Source organism: Schistocerca serialis, chromosome 4 (genome assembly GCF_023864345.2).
Source record: "Schistocerca serialis cubense isolate TAMUIC-IGC-003099 chromosome 4, iqSchSeri2.2, whole genome shotgun sequence".
NCBI classification, from domain to species: domain Eukaryota; kingdom Metazoa; phylum Arthropoda; class Insecta; order Orthoptera; family Acrididae; genus Schistocerca; species Schistocerca serialis.
This window is the reverse complement of record NC_064641.1, coordinates 629014870-629040056: the sequence shown is the minus strand read 5'-3', so window position 1 is coordinate 629040056 and position 25187 is coordinate 629014870. Positions and strand designations below refer to the sequence as shown.

Genomic DNA, 25187 nt, shown 5'->3' with positions numbered 1-25187 from the left:
CAAAAGCCTGTAGGAGACGTTTATTCAACAATGGATATGGAACGGGTGATGAGTGATGACAGAATGCACCACAAATCATACAGCACGGTGCAACTTTTTCACTGCGTCAGATGTGAGGCCCCCCTCCAATTACAAATGACCTCGTTTGCCGACGCCTGTCGTGCGGGAGTGGAACGGAAAATAAGGAAAGAAAAAACATCAGGCGTCTCCAACTTTCATCGGCCGAGAAATTGCAGTTTAGCGTGCGAGCTACAGGCAATTAACGCCCCAGCGACCTGAGCCTGCCCTAGAACCCAGCTCTATCAGCAAGCCTGCTGGCACATCGGATTTCCGATTAGATACTTGTGAGTAACGACGTATTTTTAACATCGCGTCACGGGTGACGGGGACAAAGTACACCTGTCGTCTCAGACGTAATCGTAAGTGTACGGACTCCCGCCTCAGTAGAAAAATAAACTGCGAACATTATTTACTCCCCCCCTCCCCCTTTCATTTCTTTGTGACAAAACAAACAAACACACACACACACACACAAAGAGAGAGAGAGAGAGAGAGAGAGAGAGAGAGAGAGAGAGAGGGAGAGGGAGAGGGAGATAGATATATAGAGGACAGGAGACATATGCCAGAGGGCAGAGAATAACAACAGTAGGCCTGTAGTACTCTAGCGCCAGTTGCACCAACAGGTGCACCGCGTGTTCCGTAGAAGGTGATAATTTAAACTGTATGACTATCCCTCGTGCAGCCAATATCCTCAATGACCGTTACTGCATATTCAAAGCTTCGTTTTCTCGTAGAGTTTATCCATTCTAACTAATGTTGTTCTATCAATACTGGGGTTGATTACGATGTTTGCAACTGCTTTATCAGTGGAAGGTCATCTACCCATAGCAGCAACAGGGATGGTTTCAGAACAACAGCGCTTATTCGTTACCACTCGATTGATTGGTTTCTTGATTTGGAGGGGTTGGGGGGAGGGGAGAGGAGGGAGGGAAGGGACCAAACAACGGGGTCATCGGTCCCACCGGATTTTAGAAGCATGGGGAAGGAAGTCGGCCACGCCCTTTCAAAGGAACCATCCCGGCATTTGCCTAAAACGATTCACGAAAATCACGGAAAACCTAAATCACGGTGGCCGAGAGCGGGTTTGAACCGTCGGCCTCCCGAATGCGAGTCCAGTGTGATAACCGCTGCACCACCTTGCTCAGTGTTACCACTCGGAACAAGAGTTATTATGAAAACTGCAGGAGCAATCTAACATGCCGCGTTGCTTACAAACAAATATGAAGTGAACCTTTGTGCAGTGAAAACAGCAACCTTGGACCGTCGAAAGAATGTTATAATTTGCAGATTCAGATTCCTTATACAGATCGTAAAACAGTGCGGTTGCTGGAGTGGATAGCATATTTAAGGAAGGCCCTTCTAAAACCTTAATAGTTGCCGACACAGAATCTCGTCAAGTACCCCTTCCAGCGGATGCAGAAAACAAGACTCTGTCGTCCACAATGACTGAGGACGAGCCGTAGTCGCGACGAGCAAATGTCCGTTTAAAAAAATAAATAAAATAATCGTTCAAATGGCTCTAAGTATTATGGGGCTTAACACCTAAAGTCATCAGTCCCCTAGACTTAGAACTACTTAAACCTAACTAACCAAAGACATCACACACATCCATGCCCGAGGCAGGATTCGAACCTGCGACCGTAGCAGCAGCAGCGCGGTTCCGGACTGAAGCGCTTAGAACCGTCGGCAACAGCGGCCGGCTGTCCGTTTCCAAATGAAGTAAGAAGTTCGTAGCGTTGTTGTTTTGCATGTTGGTATTCCGCTTGCTATGGGTGTATTTGTCGTTTGTCATTTTTTATTTGTAGTTCATAGCTGCCAATTGAGTTTATGCATTGCCACTTTGTCATTTGGAACGAGTGAGTGGAGCTGTAGACGCTAGAAAATGGAGTGCCAAGTGGAGAAATCGGAATATTTCCGACATGTTCTTCTGTTTGACTTCAGTAGAGCGGAGACAGCAGCGGAAACAGAAATAAACATTTGAGCCGTGAATGGGGATAATATCACTGCACGGCAAGAAAATGGTCTTTTCGCTTTAAGGAGGATCGTTTTGAACTCTAGAAGTTCAGGAAGGCCTTCGGGGCTTGATGAGGAACGTTTAAAAGCATTAAACCACAATGATCCATGTCAGTGTACTCGAGAACTCCCAAATGTGATCATTCCACCATCTTGCGACATTTGCAAGCAAAGGGGAAGGTTCAAAAATCGGGTGTACGGGTACCGCATGCTCTAAGGCGAATTTACAAAAATCAGTGGGTGGCCATATGTGCATCTCTGTTGGCTCGTCATCAACTGGCTCGTGAACAACCTTTTCTGTCCTGTAGCGTCTTTATGCTAAAATAACGAAAAGAAAGGAATGGCGGTGACCAAACAAAGCAGCAACTCCCCACACAAAGACCTGCGCACGAGCCGGCCGCTGTGGAAGAGAGTTTCTAGGCCCTTCAGACCGGAACCGCGCTGCTGCCACGGTCGCAGGTTCAAACCCTGCCTCGGGCATGGATGTGTGTGGTGCCCTTAGGTTAGTTAGGTTTAAGTAGTTCTAAGTTCTAGGGGACTGATGACCTTACATGTTAAGTCCCATAGTGCTTAGAGCCATTTGTGCCATTTTGTACCTGCGCACGTTTACGAAAGATAATGTTATGCATCTGCTGGAACAGCGACGGTCTGATGTGCTAAGTTATTGTCAACAACTTAGACGTTTTGCAGATGCAATCCAAGAACAGCGATCAGGAAAACCGCGTGAAGTGATGCTTCTCCGCAATAATGCCCGCCCACATTCTGCTAGACTGGCAAAAAGCGCTATTCAGGCGTTGGGTTGGGAAGTCATTCTGAATCCACCTTATTCACCTCATCTTGCGCCCTCATATTTTCATGTTTTCCGCTCTCTATCGAACAACCTTTCCGGACGAAATCGTGGTCTTAACGTGGCTCGAGAGTTCCTTGCCTCAGAACCACGTGACTCTACAGTCGCGGAATCGAAAGGTTCCCCCAGTGTGTGATTTCCAGTGATCTCTATACTACCTGGATGTTGAACTTCAGCTATCTGATCGTGCCAGCCATAGATTCTCATATTTCGTTTCTAGCCAAACTACAACATGGCTGCTAGGAACTGTCACTAGAATACGAAAAGAAAATACTTTTCAATTCCGCTCCCTCATCAGCCTATTGCATCATATGTTGACATAAAGTTCAAAACAAGAAATCAGTCTTCAATTCTTTGTCACATGCGAAACGATGGAAATTTGTTTGCCAAACTACAATATGGCGGACGATGCAAAGCACGTGTATTTGCAGACATGCTGCAGTTCTAGCCGCGCGGGATTAGCCGAGCGGTCTGAGGCTGTGCGGCTGGTCCCGGAGGAGGTTCGACTCCTCCCTCGGGCATGGGTGTGTGTGTTTGTCCTTTGGATAATTTAGGTTAAGTAGTGTGTAAGCTTAGGGACTGATGACCTTGGCAGTTAAGTCCCATAAGATTTCACACACATTTGAACATTTTTTGCAGTTCTATACTCAGAGACCAGACTTCTACATCCAGGTTGTATAGAGATCACTGGTGATTTCCTAAGGGACCAAACTGCCGAGGTCATCAGTCTCTAGACTTACACACCACTTAGATTATTTTAAACTAGCTCGCCCGTTTAGCCGAGCGGTCTAACACACGGCTTTCCGGAGTGGGAAGGAGCGCCTGGTCCCTGGCACGAATCCGCCCGGCGGACTTGTGTCGAGGGCCGGTGAGCCGGCCAGTCTGTGGACGGTTTTTAGGCGGTTTTCCATCTGCCTCTGCGAATGCGGGCTGGTTCCCCTTATTCTGCCCCAGCTACACTACGTCGGCGATTGTTGCGTAAACAAGTTATCCACGTACGCGTACACCACCATTACTCTACCACGAAAACATAGGGGTTACACATCCATGCCTCGGGCATGGATGTGTGTGATGTCCTTAGGTTAGTTATGTTTAAGTAGTTCTGTTCTAGGGGACTGATGACCTCAGATGTTAAGTCCCATAGTGCTCAGAGCCAATTGAACCAACCCAAGGGAGGCCGCGAACCTTCGGCGCCCAGTGTCGGCAGACTTGTAAATAGTGAAGGAGAATACATTACCGATGACTAAAGTCTTTTTTATGTGTAGCTGTTCTGTTTATGGAAAAACGCTACGAACTGATACACCAACGTAATGGTTTTAAATAAACAGTTCATGTCGAATTCTTTTGCAGAGCTGCAGCCTCTTCAGAGAAAAGTTCCTTAATACACCCGCCGCAGCGCGATTGGCGCAGCGTGGCTGTCCATGTCTGCGCGAGTGCCTGGGAATGCTGCCCGCATGCCGTGTACGGCTTAAAAGTGTTTACCTCCCCGCGTGGCCTTATCAGCGGGGCACCGAGCTATCGCCGTCCCCTGTGGACAGAGCCAGGCGGGCCACAGGCACTAGGACTTATGGCCAGTGCGACGTTAAGAATGTGCAAGTGACGGAAGGAAATGGCGTGATACGCGCTTGAAAAGGATACGCAGCAGCAGACACTTATCTTCCATACTCCCACGCTAACAGTGTCTCTTCTTCAAATTTGGCCATCAATTTCCTACGACCTCGGCTCTGCTACATGTAAAAGGACTGTGGAGGAAGTAAAGGAAAAATTCCTCTCGTGTGCCAACATTCTCATCTCACAGTAGCACTTACAATCTACGTCAGCAATTATTTGCTGGACGTATTCCAGTCTCTGTCTTCCTCTACAGTTTTCATGCTCTACAGCCCCCTCAAGAGTCGACCTCCGATAGCTGAATGGATTGCCGGCACGAGTGCTCAGGTTGTTCGGTCAGAGGGTTTAGCTACCCGCGCTCTCTCTCTCTCTCTCTCTCTCTCTCTCTATATATATATATATATATATATATATATATATATATATATATATATATATATACTGTAGTAAAGGAGTTTTGCTAGTTAGCGAGTAAAATAACTGATGATGGTCGAAGTAGAGAGGATATAAAATGTAGACTGGCAATGGCAAGGAAATCGTTTCTCAAGAAGAGAAATTTGTTAACATCGAGTATAGATTTAAGTGTCAGGAAGTCGTTTCTGAAAGTATTTGTATGGAGTGTAGCCATGTATGGGAGTGAAACATGGACGATAACTAGTTTGGACAAGAAGAGAATAGAAGCTTTCGAAATGTGGTGCTACAGAAGAATGCTGAAGATAAGGTGGGTAGATCACGTAACTAATGAGGAGGTATTGAATAGGATTGGGGAGAAGAGAAGTTTGTGGCACAACTTGACTAGAAGAAGGGATCGGTTGGTATGACATGTTTTGAGGCATCAAGGGATCACAAATTTAGCATTGGAGGGCAGCGTGGAGGGTAAAAATCGTAGAGGGAGACCAAGAGATGAATACACTAAGCAGATTCAGAAGGATGTAGGTTGCAGTAAGTACTGGGAGATGAAGAAGCTTGCACAGGATAGAGTAGCATGGAGAGCTGCATTAAACCAGTCTCAGGACTGAAGACCACAACAACAACAACATATATATACTGAGTGAACGGATCAACGAACAACCTGAACGAGTGTCATCGGACGTCCGCCACGAACAAATTTAACGAACAATATGGAACAAAATGAGATAAGGAAACCGGGGACAGCGCGACAGAATGTCAATCCTAAGGGCCCCGCTGGGTCGGAGATTATATCCGCTCAGGAACTGGGTGTTGTGTTGTGCTCTAAGGCGCTGCAGTCATGGACTGTGTGGCTGGTCCCGGTGGAGGTTCGAGTCCTCCCTCGGGCATGGGTGTGGTTTTTGTCCTTACGATAAGTTAGGTTAAGCAGTGTGTAAGCTTAGGGACTGATGACCTTAGCAGTTAAGTCCCATAAAATTTCACACACATTTTTTTTGTGTTGTGCTAATCATCATCATTTCATCCCTATCGACGCGCAAGTCGCTGAAGTGGCGTCAAATCGAAAGACTTGCACCCGGCCAACCGTCTACCCGACGGGAGGCCCTAGTTACACGCCATTTACATTTATTTTGCTCTCTCCAGTGCAACGGAAGTTAATTCTCTGATGTCTTAACAGATGTCCTACCATTCTGTCGCTTCTTCTTGTCATTATTTTCCATATATTCCTTATCTCACCAGTCCACCTAACGTTCAGCATCCGTCTGTAGCATCATATCTCGAATGGTTCGATTCTCTTCTGTTCATGTTTGTCCACAGTCCATGTTTCACTCTAGCACAATTCTGTGCTCCAAACGTACATTCTCAGAAATTTCTTCCTCAAATTAAGGCCTATGTTTCATACTAGCAGAGTTCTCTTGGCCAGAAATGACCTTTTTGTCAGTGCTAGTCTGCTTTTCATGTCCCCCTTGCTCCGTCCATCACGCATTACTTTGCTGCCTAGGTAGCAGAATTCCTTAACTTCATCTACTTCCTGACCACCAATTCTGATTTTAAATTTCTCGTTGTTCTCATTTCTGCTTCTTCTCATTACTTCTGTCTTTCTTCGATTAACCCTCTATTCATAATCAGTACTCATAACACCGTTCATTCCATTCAACACATCCTGTAATTCTTCTTCATTTTCACTGAGGATACAATGTCATCTTCGAGTCTTATCATTGATATCTTTTCACATCGAATTTTTAACCAACTCTTGTACCTTTATTATACTTCTGCCATTACTTCTTTGATGTGTTCATTAACAGTAGGGTCGAAACTGATCGCCATCTAACAGATCCTCAATTTCATTTGTAAATTATTTTTGTCAGTAATTTGCATTCATGAACTGTTAAGCTAACTGTTTGATAATTTCCGCACTTGTCAGCTTTTCCTATCTTCGGAACTGTGTGGATGATATTTTCCCGAAAGTATGATGATATATCGCCAGTCACATACATTCTACACAAAAATGTAAAATGTCGTTTTGTTGCCACTTGCACCAATGATTTTAGAAATTCCGACGAAATGTTATCTATCCCTTCTGCCTTATTTGAGATTAAGTCGTTCAAAGCTCTTTTAAATTTTGTTCTAATATTGGATCCCAATCTCTTCCCTGTCGGCTTCTGTTTCTTCTTCTGTCACGCCATCAGACGAGACTTTCCCCTCATAGAGTCCTTCAAAGTACTCTTTCCAACTCTTCGCTCTTTTCTCAGCATTTAACATCGGAATTCTCCTTGCCCTCTTAATGTTGCCACCCTTGCTTTTAATTTCACCGAAGTTTGTTTTGACATTTCTGTATGCTGAATCAGTCTTTCCGACAATCATTTCTTTTTCGACATCTTGGGTTGTCGGGCGTTCTGCCGGATATCAGCGTCGTACGGCAACGCTCCAGCAAATCACAGTGAGCTGGAGAGGACCACAGGGGGAATGTCTGGTACCACAGACGGTATTCCAAACGCACCAGACCGAAGATGGAACACCCAGGAGCGTGTCTTGCGGGCGCGGACCGCAAAGAGAACACCCAGGACTGCAGCGAACGGAAAAGGGAACGGCAATGCTCCAGAAGATCGCAGCGAGCGGGCGCGGAGGCAGCCGCGAAGGTGGACTGTCGGAGGAAGAAGATCCCACCGACGACCACGCCGAGACCAGCCGTCGACTTCAGCACTACCACCTGCGCTGAACGGAAGAACGTGGATGACGTCCTGCACACAGCGCCAATTCACTGCGTCGCTGTTTCGGAGGAAGCAGAATTTGTCGTTGTGTAGCTACCAAACTTTGGTAGCGGCAAAACTGTCGTGTGCCACACACAGTGTCGTGCGGCAGAATTCTTCTGCCTCCTCCCAAGAGTAGGGAACACTCCCTGCCAGGGCCGGTGGCGCCGCCCCGAAACCCGCGCACGTGTCGATTAGGGCTGTATTAGCGCACGGATACCTTCAGGCAGAGGCAGTAGCCAACGCAAGGTGCCAACTAAGTGTGTAATCGGCACCCCAAAGCACGACCACACTCACAGTAAGGCACTCACTGACCCAGCAACATGAGCAGCGACAGTGACCGAGGACGTCCCCCACCACCGACCTACGCCAACATTGCAGCGAGCCCCCCAGCCAGCCCCCCCCCCCCCCCCCCCAATCACCAAACAGGAGCAGGACACCGAGCGAAACATCCTCCCAGGGAGACAGGCAAGAAATCAGCGACCCTTGGCCTACAAAGTACGAGCTTAAAAACCTCCCCATAGGCACCAAGCAACCTGCGTTAGCCTCAGATATGAGGAAATTTTTAAAACAAGACTTTCTGAGGAGCATAACAGACTTTAAAACGAACCGCGAAGGGACGGCGGCATACATCTGGAGTCAGATGGGTGGCGCCGAGGGGGAAATCATGTACAAACTTAGGAGATGTGGGTACCCTGAGGTCACCGTCAACTCCAGACAAACAAGGGAACCGCGAGGATCCATAGGGAGACACAGGAAGAACCCCTCAATAAGTGTCATCTTAAAACAAATCCCACACGGAACAACGGACGAGACTGTGACAGAACAACTTCGCTAACAGGGTTTCGACGTAGTAAAAGCGTGGCGTATAAAGGACAGGAAGCGCAACGCGTTTACCCAGAAATTCAGGGTAATTACGTACTGCCAACAAACTGTTGACACACTCCTGACTGAGGGAGCAAAAATAGATTTCACCGTAAGACACGCAGAGCCCCCACGTGACCCTCCCCCACAACCGGCACAACGTGGCAGGTGCTTAACCTTCGAGCATGCCACAGCGAACTGCACTAGAGAAACAAAGTGCCCAAGATGCAGTGGACCGCACGATCTCCTCGCTGTAAGAGAAAGAGATGTGCGCAAACTGCAAGGGTGACCACGCCGCGCTCTCGTACAGGTGTCCCATGCGTCCCAAGGAGGCAACAAGTGAGGAAACGCGCGCGCCAATAAAAATCATCGACAAACCAGCGCCACTTCCAGACAACAATGACGACCTCAAACAAGAGCTCGTGCTGAAAGAGGACCTGGTGCGAGTCCTTGCTGCAACTCTGCTGGACTTGTTACAGGATCGCAGGGAAGCCATCAGAAAGTCACTGAAACAAGCCACTAAACAGATTCTAGAAAAAGACTTTGAGGTGACGCAAACAGGAAACAAAATACATATCACAATAAGTGACCACTGGCATCCAGAAACATGCTTCAGACACACACCACAACACACACCCCAGCACACACCGCAACACACGCAACAGGACACGAATTAAACAGACTCCCATACCCTAACTCCAACCCCCTCCCTCCCAGGCACCTCCGCGACGGCCAACACACTACGTCTCCTATCGGTAAACGCCCAAGGCGTCAAACCGAATCGCCCACTACTAACGCACACCATACAACAGGAAGGTGTCCATACTGCAGGCATCACTGAAACATGGCTAAGGAACACACACGCCTTTAACATCCCCAGTTTCAAAACATTCCGAAAAGACAGGCAGGACGGAAGAGGAGGAGTAGCTATACTCGTGCAGAACACGATTGCAGCAAAGGAGATTCCTCTCCCGGCACCACTCAATAACGTAGAAGCAGTCATAGTACAGATAAGAGACACGAACAGACGCACTCTTACGATAGCATGCCTGTACAACCCATTTGGAACGCCCCTGCCACTGCACTTCCTACGACACATGATGACTTACAATAGATACATAATACTAGGAGACTTTAATGCACGACACCATATGCTAGGGGACACAGCCGATAACGGAAACGGACGAAGTCTATTCGACTTCCTGACGACAGAACCGATGGAACGGCTACCAGTTAACCAACCGACTTTCATAGGACACCGAGGCCACTCGACACCAGATCACATACTATATGGACACAACACTAGCGACACAATGTCAGATGCTGTTGTGGGCACCTCGATAACGAGCGACCACCTGCCAATCCTTTTTTCGACCAGCGCCTCCCTTCCCCCCAGATCATATACCCACAAGACGAACAATCCGCAAATACGCAAATGCGGACTGGGACAAATATAGAGAAGTACTCACGGAACAACTTTCAATACCACAGACGACGACGACCTCCAACACGCCACAGATAGAATAGAGACTGCCATACATCAAGCAATACATGAAGCCATACCCACCATAGTAGTCGAAAATTGGAAACAAGCCATACCCCAGGAAGCCCTCAACCTAATTCGACACAAAAAACAACTTTATAGACAAATCAGACGCGGCAACAACCCAGACCTAGAAAGACAATGGAATAGATTGAATGCCAGAATTAAAAGAATCATATCTGAACACCGACAAAGACAATGGGACGACACATGCAGAAGACTTAACTACAGAGAAGGGGGGAAATTCTGGCAACGCTTTAAAACGCTCACGGGACAACGACAGACAACAAACACTACATTACTAGTGGATAACGAACCAACAACAGACAAAGCAGAACAAGCCGATGCATTTCGACAAGTACTGCAGCAAGTTTACTCCTTCCCACAAGACGCAAAATTTGACGACAACTTCAGACAACACGCCGAGCAACAGCTGACTATAATCCTAAACACCCCAACGACAGCAACAGAAGACGAAAACACGCTGACAGCAGAGATCACTAACGCAGAAATAATTAATGCCATATACTCAGGACGTAACACAGCTCCAGGACAAAATGACATAAGACGTATACACCTTCAGAAAGCCCCAGCCCACCTCCTGACCCCCATCCTCTACCTCATCTACAACTATTGTCTCACAAATGAAACGCTACCCGCCTCTTGGAAGACTAGCAAAACAATAATGATACCAAAACCTGACAAACCAAGGACTGACCCAAGATCTTAAAGACCAATATCTCTACTCGACGTCATAGGGAAAACTTACGAAAGGATACTAACTAACCGCATAAAAACGTATGTAGAACGCAACGACATCCTCCCTTTGACACAATCAGGCTTCCGACAAAATCACTCCACTAACGACCTGTTAATCAGACTGACCAACGGAATAACACAAGGCTTCAACAGAGGACACTGCACGCTTTCAGTCTTTTTAGACATAGAGCGTGCCTTCGACAAGCTCTGGCATACAGGACTGCTCTACAAACTGAACAAATTGGGCCTCCCGACCAAGGTTATACGACTAATACGGACGTACATCACAAACAGGAAGTGCAAGGTACATGTCGGCGGAGCCTACTCCCAAGAATTCACACCCCAAGCAGGAGTGCCACAAGGAGGTATCCTATCCCCGCTGCTGTACGCGCTTTACACGGCTGACGTACCAACGACAACAACCCCCAAAGAAACGGTAGGACTGTATGCTGACGACACCGCCTACTGGTGCACAGACTTGAAGACGACAACCATACAACAAAAAACACAGACCTACCTACAAAGATTAGAAAACTGGATGACGACATGGAGAATCCGACCAAACCCAACCAAAACCCAAATGGTTTTATTTAGACACAGACACCTGACGAAAAAACGACAACAAAACACAAATGACATACAACTGACGCTGTGGGACACACCACTAAGACTTAACGACACTGCCAGGTACCTAGGAGTGTACCTAGACAAGTACTTAAACTGGAAGACACACCTCACTTACCTGCTAAACAAGACGAGGAAAAGACAATGCCTAATCAGACAAGTACAGGGACGATTCCATGGATGTGACGACCACACGGCGATCCACACCTACAAGACGTACATCAGACCAGTGATAGAATATGCAGCAGCCCCCTTAGGAGGCTTGCACAAACCGGTAGCCGAACAACTTTACTCGACCGAAAGACGACTTTTACGCAGCATCTGTAGACTCCCAAGGCTCACGCCCAGTGACGACGTATATGACATCACAGGCGTGGAGCCGCTACAAAACAGACTGACCAAACTCAGAGCGAACTACGGCAGACACATATTAAAGAAACGCCCAGACATGGAAGACATTTTGACAACAAGACCACGAGTGAACAGACGACCAAAATTTAAGTATACCCAAGCAGCGCGAACAGTAGCACAAAACACCAGCCAAGAATACCCAGACCTCGCCCCCACCATGGAACCACTAACACAAGGCATCCAACTTCACCCACACCTGACCCAAAGACACAGAAACTGACCCCAGAATATACACACAAACGCGCACGCGCCTGCGCGCACACGCACACACACAAAACATACACAAGAACTGTAGACCTAAGCTACATCTAAAAAGTAGCATAGAAATAACAAATTAAACATTAAAAGTAGCATACACACCAAAACTACGGTACTACTATCGTATGCTACAACCTCCATACACACTAAAGTATTCAAAGGAAATAAAGAGAATAATCATAACGGAAAATACTGTATAGTTTATAAACAAACACTATATCACAACATGACTTAAAATCTTTAATACTTAAACCTCAACCTCTAACCCATTTTATGTAATATTTTTGTACCTATTTAAATCCTTGTACCTACTTTATATTTTGTTTTATTTTGTATTATTGTATTATTTTATATTTCTGCATCTTTATATATACCATATTTTTGTATACTCAATATGATCAAATGCACTTTTGCAAGAAATATTGAACTAATAAATAAATGAATGTACGTGTAATGTACAGCAAATGGCTGAAAAGGGCAATGCAAGCCCTCAAACAGCCCGCCCATCCCCATCAGGGGTGGGAATGAAAAGTGGAAAAAAAAAAAACACTCGAGGAGTACGTTAGCCAGACGTACTCAAACATCGCAGTATCCACATCCTGCGGCACCTCACTTTAGTGAACACTAACCCCTTTATGCAGAGACGGCAGTAGACCTTTTGACTTGGCCATCATGCCAGTGTGGGCGTGGAGGGGCTCCACCTGTAATAAAACTCAAGGAGTAGTCTCAGGTCGTACCTGATGAAGGTAACGAGTTACGCTACCGAAATATCGTGCAAGTACGACGCTGATATCCGGCAGAACACCCGACAACCCAAGATGTCATTCGATCGCCGGGAAAGCCTGAAGAATTACATTTCTTTTTCGATTTCTTCATATTTTTATGCAGCGATTTCGCCTTGGTTTCTGTGCGCATTTCTTGCTTTCGCCGATCAGCTGTAGTAAATCTTCTGTTACCCATGGTTTCTTCGCAATCACTTTCTCGTACCTACGTTTTTCGTTCCAACATCTGTGATGTCGATTCATTATCGTAACATCTACAGCCTCAAAGAACGACAAGCGTGTCTCTTCATTACTTAGTACTTCCGTACCCCCCCCCCCCCCCCCCATCTTTCAGCATTTATTGAAAATGAATAACAGTTAGTGTTTCACAATGATGCAATAACGTTTATCAGCAGTTGACACGACACGCCACAACTTGCCACGATCTGGCTGTAGCACCTCTTATCAATAAATGAGATCGAGCTAGTAGCATCCGTTCCAGATCCCAACATGTGGGAAATCTGTGGTCAGGAAGATAACCGAGCGAAGTGTCGCAGTGGTAAGACATTGGACTCGTATTCGAGGGTATATTGGTGCGAATTCTAGTCCTGTCATCCAGATTTAGTTTTCCGTTAATTCCCTAAGAAACATAAGGGAACTGTTGGTATAGTTTGAAAGTGAGAGTGTGATGTACTCACTGATCTGTACACGTAGTACTATGTTCATTCTCCAGTTTTATTTTGTAAAATATCCCTTATTGTTGTACATGTAGCATTTATGACAAACTGTAGAATTATATTCTGTTTTTCACTTATGTAGAATGTTATTTAGGTTATTACAATGTGATCGGAAAAAATGTTATTCTGCATGTAAAGCGATGCGTAATCCAGTAGGGGCCTGTTTTATCCGTATAAGATGTAAAGATTGATGAGATTTTTTTGTTGAACAAGAGAACGCGATCTGTCGTGCAGTCAGGAGGATGCATGAGTTTATACAGACATGCTGTATGGACATTTTAATGTGATTGTGAGACATTTTGGAAACTGGTTTGAGCGTGGACTAGCAATAGTTTCGGAAGTGGTTCCACAGAGGCCGTCTGGTTGTATGTGACCAAGCGGAGGCCTGTCGTGGAATAATAATTTCGTACGCCACATTATTATGCAAGTGGGTTACTGTTATGTCGAACCTGAACATTATTAAAAGATTGCGCTCATGTATTCGAACCATGTGGGATATAGAAGTTAAATAAGTGAGAATTCCTGACAGAACAGTGAACAGTGTTAATTAGATGCTGAAGAGTATCTAATTGTTACTCTATCTGTTCTTCAGGGCTGCATTAAGCAGAGACTTTATTTTAAGCAATCGGCTTTTGGGGGAATAAGAAAGTGAAGTTTAAACAGACCGATTGTAGGACCATCTGCGCATTTTACATGTTGTGTGTCTGCAGATTAAAATAAATATGCTCTCTCTGATGGAATAAACTTGGAACCGGCGTTTACTGTTGTCCGTATTAACAGTGCTTCGCCCTAATCGGACACCCAGCTGCTATTGCAGGATACGTCCGTGACTGCTGACACTACCAGTATGTCGCCAACAGGCGAGCGGTGGACTACTAGCGCAAAACTCGATCCCGCTGAATTTTAATCTTCTGTTTATTGATAATACACTTTGGCTACACGCTGTTACCAGTATCGTTCATATTGCCTTGGTGTAGCGACGGTTTCAGACTTCTTTGCAGCATCAGTGAGGCTACGTCAAAGCTACGTCATCCAGAAGTATGTCTTCTCTGACTTCGCTCTCGTCTTTGACGAAACTTAGCGCTTGCAAGGTAAGACGGTGCAGCTATTGAGAATTTTGTGCTTAAATGTTTATTTATGATCATGAACAACTACTAAAATAAAATTAGAATTAAATCTAGTGCAACAGTGTAAATGTTATCTTTTTCGAGAAAGAACTCATATGTAACAAAAATAAATAAAAAACAAGGAATAATAACTAATCAAACGTAGAAGATTACGCAATGTAAACAACTAACTTTTTGTGGTATGCGAAGTATTTGAATGACAACTTGGCAACAGCATTCAAACAAACCATTCCAATGAATACGAGATCTGTTCAAAAAATTTCTCAATATTCGTAATTTCGCGCCAGTGATGTGTTGGAGCGGAATTCAGTTGGCATCCCTTGCACACGCCTGTATTTAATGTGTAACTGCCGACGTTTCATTGTTTTATGTTAGTTATTGCTTAGTGCTGTGTTGAGCAGAACGTTGTGTCGCACAGTTTGCGAATTTCGAGACGGCAGAATTAGAGGAGCAACGCGTGTGCATTAAATTTTGCGTGAAACTCAAGAAAACCTTTTCAGAGACGCACCTAATGATGCAGGAAGCCTAGGGTGTTACGAATGGTTCACACGGTTTAAAAATGGCCGGACAGAAGTTAAAAGATTACCCTCGTTTAGGACGTCCTTCGACGTCTACCGAGGACGCTTACGCCAGGAACGTTAGCGAAACTGCATGCCAATCGAAAACTGTTCGAGAGATTGCAGAAGAATGTAACATTTGAGCTGGCTTATATCATGAAATCCTGACACAGCATCTTGGAATGCATCGTGTTGCCGTCAAGTTCGTCCCACAGCTCATGAGTCGACACCAGAAAGACCGTTTCCACGCAGTTTGTGAAGAGCTTTTAGATCGCGTAAATGAGAGACCTGGCCCCTACAAACTTTTTTCTGTTGTTGCCAAATTTGAATACCCCGTTGAAATGATGAAGGTTTGCAGCGAGAGACGAGGTACAAGAAAATTAGCAGACGGCGCTTCGCGCCATCCAGCAATAGGCGTACGAAGACTGCTTCTGGAAGTGGAAACGGCGTTGGGACCGCTGTATCAGTTGTGGATGAGAATGTTTCGCAGGACACTATGCAACGATAAGTAAAAAGTAAACGTAGAAAAATTTTGTGGACACACGTCTGGAATTTTTTGTACAGACCTCGTACTACTGCAGCAGCAATTATTATTTCATACAGACAGTTGAAGCAGAACAAAAAAATAAAAAAAAGAAAGAGAGAGAAGAGAAAAGTTGGACAATTAGTTTTAAAACGCTAGTTATGATTGTCTGACGGAATTACTTCTCGCAGTCATCTGTTTTCATTATGTAAGTAGCTGGTGCTACAATGTAAATACTATTCTCAACCACCTCACGCGCCTCATACAGTATACACAAATTATTTCGTAAACATAAACTGCTAGTGCTAGATACTGAACATATCACTTCTGTACACTAATCACCGCACACAACATACAGACTATACGCACAGTATCAGCTGACATCAGGAACACGACAACGTGGTTTGGTTTTTATATACCGCAACTCCCATGTATTTGCTTGAAAAATTGAACCGCAATGACTGAGGTTTTGAGCTCAAAGAGAAGATTTTTAGTATTGTATATTGCAGAGTTTTGATGCAAGTTTTTCCACAAAGAAAAAAGGAAAAACAATGTAGTGCGAAAGCTTACTGTGAAATAACTGAGGTGATTTATTATTACGTATTTGTATTTAATTTTTTACCAAATTCCTACTCCTTCAATGTATACAGTGTATTGCTTAATTGGCATTTTTTCACTGTCGCTTTTATTATGTACTGTGGGAGACCAAAGGAGCATTGTGGTGTTCAGTGATCAACAAATTCCAAGACACCCGAAAGCGATCTCGTTCGTCCTGTAGATCTGTACGATAGCAACTGTTGAGCTATGGAAACGCGTTTTATCTCTACTTAATAATGTCCCCAGCGGCACAATCCGCCAGAGATCTGGCTAGGGCTGCCATACGTTCGGATTTCCCCAGATTTGTTCCAACTTTGAGGGCGTTCTGGGGTATCTTTGTACAACTGTCCGTGGTAAATCGGACCTTTTTGTGTCTGGAGAAATTGGACTGATTGGAAATACACACATTAAAAAAAGTTTTGCGTCACTCCGGTTCCCAGAACTCCTGAATACAGACGTCGACTGTGGATATAGTACCACAGACACAGTGTGTTCAGAGATGTCACTAAACCCTCCCAAAGATTTAAACCAGGCATGAGCAGCGCCCATTAGATGGAGGGGGTCCGATAGCCAATCAGTTCCAGTCATTCCACCAGGAATGTCTGTAGTTCAACTATGCCTAGATGGTCAATACCGCAGTTTGATCGCGTCCTCATTGTTACTTTGTGCCAGGAGGGACTCTCAACAAGGGAAGTGTCCAGGCGTCTCGGAGTAAACCAAAGCGTTGTTGTTCGGACATGCCTCGCTCAGGCCGCCCAAGGGCTATTACTGCAGTGGATGGCCGCTACCTACGGATTATGGCTCCGAGGAACCCCGACAGCAACGCCACCATGTTGAATAATGCTTTTCGTGCAGCCACAGGACGTCGTGTTATGACTAAAAATGTGCGCAATAGGCTGCATGATGCGCAACTTCACTCCCGATGTCCATGGCGAGGTCCGTCTTTGCAACCACGACACCATGCAGCGCGGTACAGATGGGCCCAACAACATGCCGAATGGACCGCTCAGGATTGGCATCACGTTCTCTTCACCGATGAGTGTCGTATATGCCCTCAACAAGTCCGTCATCGGAGACGTGGTTGGAGGCAACTCGGTCACGCTGAACGATTTAGACACACTGTTCTGCGAGTGCAGCAAGGTGGAGGTTCCTTGCTGTTTTGGGGTGGCATTATGTGGGGTCGGCGTACGCCGCTAGCGGTCATGGAAGGCGCCATAACGGCTATATGATACGTGAATGCCATCCTCCGACCGATAGTGCAACCATTTCGGCAGTATATTGGCGAGGCATTCGTCTTCATGGACGACAATTCACGTCCCCATCGTGCACAGCTTGTGAATGACTTACTTCAGGATAACAACATCGCCCGACTAGAGTGGCCAGCATGTTCTCCAGACATGAAGCCTATCGAACGTGCCTGGGATAGGTTGAAAATGGCTGTTTATGGACGACTGACCCACCAACCACTCTGAGGGGTGTACGCCAAATCGTCGTTGAGGAGTAGGACGATCTGCACCAACAGTGCCTTGATGAACTTGTGGATGGTATGCCACGACGAATACAGGCATGCATCAGTGCAAGAGGACGTGTTACTGGGTATTAGAGGTTATGGTGTGTACAACAGTCTGGACCACCACCTCTGAAGGACTCGCTATATGGTGGTACAACATGAGCAATTAAAAGGGCGGAAATGATGTTTATGTTGATTTCTATTCCAATTTTCTGTACAGGTTCCGGAATTCTCGGAACCGAGGTGATGCAAAACTTTTTTTGATGTGTGTAAATCGATTTTAATAAATCTGAGTTAACATTCACTAAACGAGGTCTAGCGCGTAGGGCGTTTCCATTGTTTTATGCTAGAAATCCTATACTCAGATTTTCCATACTTCTTCACTGAGAACAATGAGAAGTTGCCGACAATCGACAATCATGTGCGCCGCCCCGCCCGCCAAACAGTGATGCCTTGGCAGGCTAGTTCTATAAGTGAAAATACAATGAAATCCAGACCATTAGCTGCTTACAGGCGTTGATAAATATCAAAGGGGAGAGTTGAAATGTGTGCCCCGATTGGGACTCGAACCCGGGATCTCCTGCTTACGTGGCACACTCTCTATCCGACTGAGACATCGAGGACACAGAGGATAGTGCGAATGCGGAGACTTATCTCTGGCACGCTCCCCGTGATACCCACATTTCCAGCTTACTGTCCACACACTTCATTTGTAGTGTACCTGCGCGCCATACTCATTACTCGCGGCAGTCAATCTACCAATTCCCGTAAGAGTTTGAGCAATGTGAGGGCATCTTTAGCCGGTAAGCCTTATTTATATGGAGATGGTATCTGTTCTTTCGGACTTGTCCGAAAGAACAAATACTATCTTCATATAATTCTATAATTGTACGTATCTCTCCACACGTCCTTGCCGCAAAGAATGTCTCGATGCTGCAGTCCAACGTACATAAGTTTGGATCATTTACATTCGTTGAGTTTTTTAACTCGCAATGGTTTTATTTGTATCTGCCAACTTATTGTCGACAGACTGTATGTACCTGGGAAAATAATCCGATTTGACTCGGATGTGAGAGCTTTAAAGTCTTTGTCGGAGGTCGGGAATTTAAGTGATAGGTGTATATGTGACATAGGTGCATGACGGGGACAGTATCCCTGGAATACCATCCCTCTAAATGTACCCAACAGGATTTCTTGAGAACAACGTAAAATTGTAAATAGAGCATCTTCGCAAGAATCTGAAATTAATTACGCATTTACTATTATAGAGGAACTGGAGATTCCTTAACAAACTCGAAACTATAGTCATTCTCCAGAGCGATACGATGAATTACCAATGAGAACTGGTTTAGTTGCATTCAAGCTCCCCAATCTATTTAGCGAGTTTCCACAGTCTCGCTCCCCAAAGTTAACAGAAATTAACAGACGCGAAGAATATAAATGACACGGTTGAAAGCGAACGTTCCTGTGGCAGTAAAGTCAGCTGCTAATTACGTTAGAGGCGTACGTTATCCTGTCCAGCCTCTGCTATAACTGGAGTCGCTGTCAGACACACATCTGGAGCCTGTTCTATTTCCGTGCAGTTCGTGACCACGTGCGCGTGATCACCAGTCCTCTTACGTAATGCTTACGTCTGATGTATGTCAACGTACAGTTTCTTGCCACACTGCTCACAAGAGGAACAAAATACAGTGTTGCATTTTCAGCATATCTGATCAGGGTGTTCTGGACGCTTTTGGCAAGAGTTGTGGTCCTTACCTGTGTTTAGCCATCCAGAACCATGTTTTCTGCAGAGTCTCTTGTGCAGACACTCCTTAAATTTTTTAAACTGTCAGCTACCTTGACGGTAGTTACAACAAAGGGTGCTGAGAAAAATGTGTGCAACATGAATTGTGAGACCAAGTCGGCTGTACATTGTGACATGTGCAAAAACAGAATAACACGCTCCATTCTAAAAACAGTTTCATATATGTAATTGTGACAGCGATCTAACTAAGACTGGCTTGAAGAAATTCGGTCAACGTAAGTACGAGTACGTGTACTATCGTCTCGCCCGCTCCGTGCATCGCCACTTCAGAAGTAAAACTGATTAAATTCTCCATTTATATGTGCACAGTTTCATTATCTGCTGTATCAATAGTTTATGAATTCTGCAGCCGCTGTGGCCGAGCGATTCTAGGCACTTCGGTCCGCAACCGCGCTGCTGCTACGTTCGCAGGTTTGAATCCTGCCTCTCGCATGGATGTGTGTGGTGTCCTTAGGTTAGTTAGGTTTAAGCAGTTCTAAGTCTAGGGGACTGATGACCTCAGATATTAAGTCCCATAGTGCTTAGAGCCATTTCAACCATTTCATTTTGAATTCGGCACCTATGGATGCATCTACCGATATACGTTTCACTTTATTCGGTAAAAATAGCGTTTTCTCGTTCGTTCCTTGCTTAAAGCATGGATGTGGTGTCTGAATACATGTTCCACTAGAATTTCTTTTTCGGCTCTGTTGCTGTACACGAAAAAACAAAAGTGAAGGGGACCATAGAGACACAGACAGTGAACAATGAAATTGAACAAAACTGATGAATTTTAGTGGTAAGGCAATATTTATCAGACGGCTAATAACACAGCGGAAGGGATATTCTTCTGAACTGGCTATTGTATGTTTTCTTTCTTCTCATCAAGTATTTTGTCTTTTCCTCATTGACACACAGTCTTGTTTCCTCAGCAACTCAATAACAGTTCTGTTTTATACTAATTTCATCTGTTGTGGAATTGCTTAATAATGCTACACCATCTGTGTCGGCACCGAGCGAGGTGGCGCAATGGTTATCACACTCGTCTCGCATTCGAGAGCGCGACGGTTCAAACCCGCGTCCGACTATCCTGATTTATGTTTCCCGTGATTTCCCTAAATCACTTAAGGCAAATATCTGGATGGTTCCTCTGAAAAGGCTCGGCCGATTTCGTTCCCCATCCTTCTCTAATCCGATGGGACTGATGACCTCGCTGCTTGGTCCCCTCCCCCCAAACCAACCAACCAACCATCTGTGTAGGCGATTATAGGAATGTATAGACCCTGCAGTTCAATTCGTTTGCAGTAAGATTTAGCAACTCCTCTATCTACTATGTCAAAAAGCACTCCGTCTTCAGGCCACAAGTGGCCCATCGGGACCATCCGACCGCCGTGTCATCCTCAGATGATGATGCGGATAAGATGGGCGTGTGGTCAGCACACCGCTCTCCTAGTCGTTACGATGGCTTTCTTTGACAAGAGCCGCTACTGTTCGGTCGAGTAGCTCCTCAATTCCCACCACGAGGCTGAGTGCACCCCGAAAAATGGCAACAGCGCATGGCGGCCCGGATGGTCACCCATCCAAGTACCGGCCACGCCCGACAGCGCTTAACTTCGGTGATCTGACAGGAACCGGTGTATCCACTGCAGCAAGGCCGTTGCCATCAACTATGTCAAGGAAGAGGGTAAATAATACACAGCAGGTAAAATGACGTCCCTTTGTCTCATTTTCTCCCATTGATATCTCTATCGGCAGACGTTTTCTTTTACACACATTGCAACAAATCTGACTACTTTAATGGTATTTCAAATTCTTGGAAGTGTCTGTCACTGTATGCTGTCAAATGTCCCTCGGAAATCAGCGAGCAGTAAAAGTGTTTGGCCATCCATATTACTCGTAAATTCCCGTGTCGTACCCATCATTTTTCTGGTGAACATACCTACATCTACAGACATATTTCACAAGCCAGCATACAGAGGATGGTGGAGGTTGGGAAGGTTATCTTGTACCACTGCGGGGCAAAGTCAGGACATGCGGGGACCAAGCAGCAATCGGTATTGTAATTGTAAACTGTCGAAGCTGCGTTGGTAAAGTACCGGAACTTCAAGCGCTGATAGAAAGCACCGAAGCTGAAATCGTTATAGATACAGAAAGCTGGCTGAAGCCAGAGATAAATTCTGCCGAAATTTTTACAAAGGTACAGACGGTGTTTAGAAAGGATAGATTGCATGCAACCGGTGGTGGAGTGTTCGTCGCTGTTAGTAGTAGTTCATCCTGTAATGAAGTAGAAGTGGATAGTTCCTGTGAATTATTATGGGTGGAGGTTACACTCAACAACCGAGCTAGGTTAATAATTGGCTCCTTTTACCGACCTCCCGAGTCAGCAGCATTAGTGGCAGAACAACTGAGAGAAAATTTGGAATACATTTCACATAAATTTTCTCAGCATGTCATAGTCTTAGGTGGAGATTTCAATTTACCAGATATACACTGGGACACTCAGATGTTTAGGACGGGTGGTAGGGACAGAGCATCGAGTGACATTATACTGAGTGCACTATCCGAAAATTACCTCGAGCAATTAAACAGAGAACCGACTCGTGGAGATAACATCTTGGACCTACTGATAACAAACAGACCCGAACTTTTCGACTCTGTATGTGCAGAACAGGGAATCAGTGATCATAAGGCCGTTGCAGCATCTCTGAATATGGAAGTTAATAGGAATATAAAAAAAGGGAGGAAGGTTTATCTGTTTAGCAAGAGTAATAGAAGGCAGATTTCAGACTACCTAACAGATCAAAACGAAAATTTCTGTGCCGACACTGACAATGTTGAGTGTTTATGGAAAAAGTTCAAGGCAATCGTAAAATGCGTTTTAGACAGGTACGTGTCGAGTAAAACTGTGAGGGACGGGAAAAACCCACCATGGTACAACAACAAAGTTAGGAAACTACTGCGAAAGCAAAGAGAGCTTCACTCCAAGTTTAAACGCAGCCAAAACCTCTCAGACAAACAGAAGCTAAACGATGTCAAAGTTAGCGTAAGGAGGGCTATGCATGAAGCGTTCAGTGAATTCGAAAGTAAAATTCTATGTACCGACTTGACAGAAAATCCTCGGAAGTTCTGGTCTTACGTTAAATCAGTAAGTGGCTCGAAACAGCATATCCAGACACTCCGGGATGATGATGGCATTGAAACAGAGGATGACACGCGTAAAGCTGAAATACTAAACACCTTTTTCCAAAGTTGTTTCACAGAGGAAGACCGCACTGCAGTTCCTTCTCTAAATCCTCGCACAAACGAAAAAATGGCTGACATGGAAATAAGTGTCTAAGGAATAGAAAAGCAACTGGAATCACTCAACAGAGGAAAGTCCGCTGGACCTGACGGGATACCAGTTCGATTCTACACAGTGTACGCGAAAGAACTTGCCCCCCTTCTAACAGCCGTGTATCGCAAGTCTCTAGAGGAACGGAACGTTCCAAATGATTGCAAAAGAGCACAGGTAGTCCCAGTCTTCAAGAAGGGTCGTCGAGCAGATGCGCAAAACTATAGACCTATATCTCTGACGTCGATCGTGGCCTGATAAACAAAGTAAGAGCCTACGGAATATCAGCCCAGCTGTGTGGCTGGATTGAAGAGTTTTTAGCAAACAGAACACAGCATGTTGTTATCAATGGAGAGACGTCTACAGACGTTAAAGTAACGTCTGGCGTGCCACAGGGGAGTGTTATGGGACCATTGCTTTTCACAATATATATAAATGACCTAGTAGATAGTGTTGGAAGTTCCATGCAGCTTTTCGCGGATGATGCTGTAGTTATACAGAGAAGTTGCAGCATTAGAAAATTGTAGCGAAATGCAGGAAGATCTGCAAAGGATAGGCACTTGGTGCAGGGAGTGGCAACTGACCCTTAACATAGACAAATGTAATGTATTGCGAATACATAGAAAGAAGGATCCTTTATTGTATGGTTATATGATAGCGGAACAAACACTGGTAGCAGTTAGTTCTGTAAAATATCTGGGAGTATGCGTGCGGAACGATTTGAAGTGGAATGATCATATAAAATTAATTGTTGGTAAGGCGGGTACCAGGTTGAGATTCATTGGGAGAGTCCTTAGAAAATGTAGTCCATCAACAAAGGAGGTGGCTTACAAAACACTCTTTCGACCTATACTTGAGTATTGCTCATCAGTGTGGGATCCGTACCAGATCGGGTTGACGGAGGAGATAGAGAAGATCCAAAGAAGAGCGGCGCGTTTCGTCACAGGGTTATTTGGTAACCGTGATAGCGTTACGGAGATGTTTAGCAAACTCAAGTGGGAGACTCTGCAAGAGAGGCGCTCTGCATCGCGGTGTAGCTCGCTCGCCAGGTTTCGAGAGGGTGCGTTTCTGGATGAGGTATCGAATATATTGCTTCCCCCTACTTATACCTCCCGAGGAGATCACGAATGTAAAATTAGAGAGATTAGAGCGCGCACGGAGGCTTTCAGACAGTCGTTCTTCTCGCGAACCATACGCGGCTGGAACAGGAAAGGGAGGTAATGACAGTGGCACGTAAAGTGCCCTCCGCCACACACCGTTGGGTGGCTTGCGGAGTATAAATGTAGATGTAGATGTAGATTCCACCTGCTCCACTGTCAAATGGAAGGAGGGATAAACTGCCTATTTGCTTCCACCCGAGACCTGATTTCTTTTATCATGTCTTTGCCGTCCTTACGTTAGGTGTAAGATGGTGGCAGTAGAATCGTTCTGCGTTCTGTCGCACGTATGGTTCGCCAAAATAACGTCTCTCTCCCTCCAGGGATTCCTATTTAAAAGTTCACGGAGCATTTCCGTGCTGGCGGAACATACCGCTAACAAATCTAGTATCACGTCTCTTAATAGCTTCGATTTCTTCCTTTAAATCGACATGATGAGGATCCCAAACACTCGAGCAGTACCCAAGATTGCCCCTCACAAGCGTTGTGTTTGCGATGCTTTGTAGATGAGCAACAATTTGGTAGAATTCTCCCAACAAACTGAAGTCGACCATTCGCCTTCCCTACTATGAAGTCATTCCATTTCAAAAATGGTTCAAGTGGCTCTGAGCACTATGGGACTTAACTTCTGAGGTCATCAGTCCCCTACACTTAGAACTACTTAAACCTAACTAACCTAAGGACTTCACACACACCCATGCCCGAGGCAGGATTCGAACATGCGACTGTAGCGGTCGCGCGTTCATTCCATTTCATATCGTTTTGCGCAACATAGATGTCTACATCTACATGGATACTCTGCAAATCACATTTAAGTGCCTGGCAGAGGTTTCATCGAACCATCTGTTTAATCGACGTGATAGTACCAAGCAACACACGACCAATGCTGTAATCTGGCATCAGAGGTTTGTTTTTCGCACTGGTATGCATTACATTACATTTAAGGCAACCTGCCA

General features: G+C 45.3%; 1 protein-coding gene and 1 pseudogene across 1 annotated transcript in view; both read right to left on the bottom strand.

The window, feature by feature from the left end:
- Positions 1-25187, bottom strand: part of LOC126475457 (breast cancer anti-estrogen resistance protein 1) — a 547820-nt gene that overhangs the window by 424905 nt on the left and 97728 nt on the right. The window lies entirely within an intron of this gene.
- LOC126475972 (5S ribosomal RNA) lies at positions 21288-21405 on the bottom strand (annotated as a pseudogene).